Genomic DNA, 4,735 nt, shown 5'->3' with positions numbered 1-4,735 from the left:
GACAAACTGCCCCACTGTATTTGTCCAGTCTTCTATTGCTAAGAGGAATTCTTTATTACAGGGGTGGGGATTGTGGGCTTCACTCATTCCAAACAATAATGGCTTGGGAGGGGTTTGGACAGGTGAGGCCTGGGTTAAGAACCAGCTTTCTAATGTGTTTTTTCTGTTTTCCACAATGTATTTGTTCAAACTAGACTCTCATTAAGGGTGCTTTACCATATTGGGCTAAACATTAATCATTTTAATTCTCAAGAGGGTGCCCTGAGCATACCTATAATGTGTGATCTTGTTATTGTGAACAAAGTAATAATGGATGTAATAGTAGACATGCAGCAAGTGTATATTTTATTTAAAAAAATACTGTACTTAAAGTGCAGGAGTAGATGGACTTACAGGGTGCTATGTGATACACTGTAACAGAAAACTGTAATTTATATGGTAATTTTAGGTATTATCCACAGTAAGAAACGTGAAAACGTTGTACTGCAGCATTCTGTAAATTATGGTACACTGTGGGGAATTTGCTGTATTTTGAATGACACTGTAATTCCATCCCACAGAATACAGTACCATACTGTATCTTCAGAGCGCCAAAAACCTTTTGAACACTAGTGGGTGCCTAGTATTGTTGTTTCTGGCTTATTAACATATTTTGAGGCCTGCCTTGTAAGATTTGTTGCACCCGTGAGTGAGAATGCTGTACCAATTTTACTCCTATGTGGTTAAAGTGCCCCATCAACCAAACATGTACAGGGGACAGATTGGAGAGGTAGAAAGTCTTTAACCTTAAATGGTTAAAGCATTGAGCCTTGTAGTCGCTGCCATTTTGAAAGTCTTTGTTAAGGCCTCTGGAAGATGAATATACCGTAATGTGTAAACACTTARTAGCCAACCTGCTTGCACCAATCCCATGTAATTACAGTAAATTACTGTGAAATACAAACCCCTCCCTTCAATAAATGTAATTCATTCATCCGTGTATTCATTTATTCATTCATTCCGATTACGGTAGCGTTTCGTTTATTTTTTACAGTATAATTCAGTCAATTTTACAGTACTGTACTGTGTGTCATTACACAGTACTTGTTTTGATACCATATTTATATTACAGCAGGTGTACTGCAATATGAAATACATTATTTTACTTACCACCGAGCTGCCTGTAAGCTACTGTCAAATTCACAGTAACCCCTTTACAGCGCAAGACGCCACCAAGTAAACTATTGCTTATTAATAGCACCATCTACATACAACAATGCAAACAGGGGGGTATGTGTACCCTCATATATGGGGGTATGTGTCTCTGTAAAGTTACATACATATATCACTGTCGTCCATGTAATGGGAGATGCAGAAAAACACAGATATTTGACGAGAGCTTCATTAGTCTTCTTTGTAGATTTCTGGATATTCTTTAAGTAAGGTCAGGAGTTTTTAGATCYCATGGGTCCGGTCACGTGGTCATGAAAAACTCCGGGCCCACTACATGATTTGACAGCCTTTTATGAGTGTCGTGTAATCCTCTAGATCAGTGACGTGTTCCGCTGTGTGCCAGACCAAGTTCAGTGGGCTACTGCGTTTATCTCCCAGATGCCTCTATTTCTCTGGCTAATTAGTGGACATTTAGAGCTGTCTTCATTATCATTGCTGTTAGTGCAGAGGAAACCCAAATCCACTGTTTTGCAAAGGGCTCTCTTAATTGGATGGAGGAATTCCAAAATGTTTACACATCGTTCTCTATGAACGGGTAATGGGCCTGTGCTAAAGTGGTGGTGAGACAGATGGTGCAGTTTGGGTTTTGTGTCGCAGTGGGGTTAAAACAACAGCATTTTTGTTAAGATATCCATGAGGGGCCTGAACAGCGCANTTGGTTCTGCAATGTTAAAAGTAAAAGTATTTTTCAAATTCAACTTATTTTTGTAAATGTTTTACTGTAAAGGGAGATGCAGATAGTGGGAAAGCTCAGATATTTGACGAGAGCTTCATTAGTCTTCCTTGTATCCTCGATATGGGTCAAGAGATTATCCTGATCAGATCACATGGGTCAGGTCACATGATAAGGTCAAATGATCAGATCACATGGGTCAGGTCACAAGATCAGGTTGCATGGGTCAAGACAAACTTCTGTCCCTGAACATGATTTGTCTGTGGTTTATGAGTGTCCTGTAATCCTCTATATCTGTGCAGTGTGACGTGTTCTGCTGTGTACCAGGCCACGTTCAGTGGGCTACAGCGTTTATCTCCCAGATGCCTCTAATTCTCTGGCTAATTAGTGGATATTTAGAGCTGTCTCCATTATCAGTGCTGTAAGTGCAGAGGAAACCCAATCCACTGGTTTGCAAATGGCTCTCTTAATTGGATGGAGGAATTCCAAAATGTTTACACATCACTCTGTATGAACGGGTAATGGGCCTGTGATAAAGTGGGGGTTTAACAGATGGTGCAGTTTGGGTTGTGTGTCGCAGGGGTTAAAACAAAAGCATTTTAGTTAAGTTGTCCATGAGGGGCCTGAACAACCCACAGGCACAGCGTAACACAACCATGCATGCACACATGCACGCACATACACACACAGTTAACTTCCCAACTTTTCTGTATCTGCTTGAAACTAGGAAATGGTGTGCACTGTGATGAACTCTAAACAGCTGCTAAGAGAGACTTGCTGCCAGGATTCCTGACAACCTCAGGAAAAAACACATTTAATTAGAACTTTTATTCAGTAATTCATCACTGCATCAGAGTAAGCCACTATGATTTCCTTTAAATGGAGGATAATTSAGTGAGAGGGTTATAAACAGCATTTAAATGGGACTTGAGATCCACACACAGGCAGAGTCATAATAACCACTAATGACTGCTAATCAGGAAACGCTTGTGTGGCAGACAGGGCCCCCTTTCTGCCCCCTCTCTGCCCTAACAGCTGCAATAAATGAGAGAGACACACAAACAGATATGAGGAAGAGAGGGAGGAGAGGGTCAGAGAGAGAGAGAGAGACAGAGAGAGAGACAGAGAGACATTTGATGATGGGAACTCTGACTGTAAGATAAATTCACGTAACTTATTAATTTTGGACTGCACCATTTGACCATTATAATGTGTGGGCAGCAATACGACTATGCAGTTAAATATGGATCAGAGGGTTATTGGTTATAATCATAGAATGGGCCACTACCTAAGACAAGTAAGACAGCTGACTAAATAGCTCATATTCAGCTGTATGATACATGCGATGGCACGTACGTAAGTGGCAGGAGAGGTGGAAAAGTGTATGTTTGTGTGTGTACATAATGTGCTTACAAAGTGTGTGGTGTGTAACTCTTGGTGCACATGATAAGCATGCGTGTCAAAATTTGGCGTAATGTTTTCTGTGTAACGTGAGTGTATTTACGTACAGWATGTGTATTGTGYGTGTGTGTGTGCGCGTGCATGTGTGTGTGTGTGTGTGAGAGCATGTGTCATGGTGTGTGTACGTGTGTGTGGGGGTGACCTCTGCAGCAGAGGGATGTGGACAGGTGGGTGACATGGTTCTGTGGTTCAGAAATAAGGGCGCTAATCTTGGGCCTGCAAACGGAGACGCGAACGCTCTGCGTCCTGTCAACAGCAATCTGCCAAGCCCCACCCCTAACTCACCCCTCGGCCCCTCCACCTGAGACAAGGACACAGAGCAGCTATTTCTGTGTGAATCTCATCTTGGAGAGACTCCACAGAACGGCTTATGGGTCCCTTTTATGAGGTGACACATTTTTTGGAAGTGGAGGGAGGGAGCAGGGAGGGAGGAGGGGTCTTATCTAATGACAGAACAGCCGTCTCGTTCTGTTTGTCGCTCTTCCCCCTAGGTTAGCATGGATCTGAGTTAGGCGAAGGATATGGTTGGTCATAATGGCAGGGGGGGGGGGGGGGTCATGAGTCTCAGTTTAAAGAGATTAAGGGAAAACAACTGCAAAAATACAATCTCCATAAATAACGAGGCAGATTCCAGTCTAAATGAATCATTATCAACTACGTGCAAACATGCCAGAGTTCATCAGACTGCTGCCTGCACAGTGATCTGGCGGAGCCCTACTCACGTGTGATAAGTGACTGTGGTCTGGGGTCATGAACAGAACTGAATGATCGGTGTGACTGTTGCTGTTCCAACAGGTGGGCTGACTTAGCACCGTTATTATCACCTCAGAGCACAGTCGCTGAACACTGTTCAGGAGACCTCCCCGGGGGCGGGAGACCGCCACAGCAGAGCTGTGAGTTATTATTTCTGATTACTCCTGATTTTACTACCTGTCTACAGAAACCGTTTGGCTACATACTCCACACAGCTCTCTCATTCATGGTTTACTGCCTCTCCACACCATCTTAGCATGGTCACGTGGTGCTAGGAAGAGGTGATATTCAGACAGACAGACAGATATATAGATAGAGAGTGAATGAATGAGAGGATGAATGAGAGAAAGAGAGCAGTAGACACACACAGAGAAAGAGAGAGAGAGAGAGATATGACTAAAACACATCTCTACCCTCTAATGAATAAGCAGTGATGAGAGAGCAGTGAAGACTACAAGGCTACAGTTCCATTTGTCTAATTAGATTTCTCAGTGCTGCTCTCTGTGTTGAGTTTGTCACAGAGCTCATTAACCTTTGACCCAAGGCCAGAGGGTGAGACAGTGTTTTGACAGGACTGACAGCTGATGGACTGGGAGTGGGGGGGGTTATCGGTGAAAGACAAGCACTTTGACCATG

This window comes from Salvelinus sp. IW2-2015, linkage group LG23 (assembly GCF_002910315.2).
Source record: "Salvelinus sp. IW2-2015 linkage group LG23, ASM291031v2, whole genome shotgun sequence".
Taxonomy (NCBI): domain Eukaryota; kingdom Metazoa; phylum Chordata; class Actinopteri; order Salmoniformes; family Salmonidae; genus Salvelinus; species Salvelinus sp. IW2-2015.
This window is presented reverse-complemented; position numbering follows the sequence as displayed.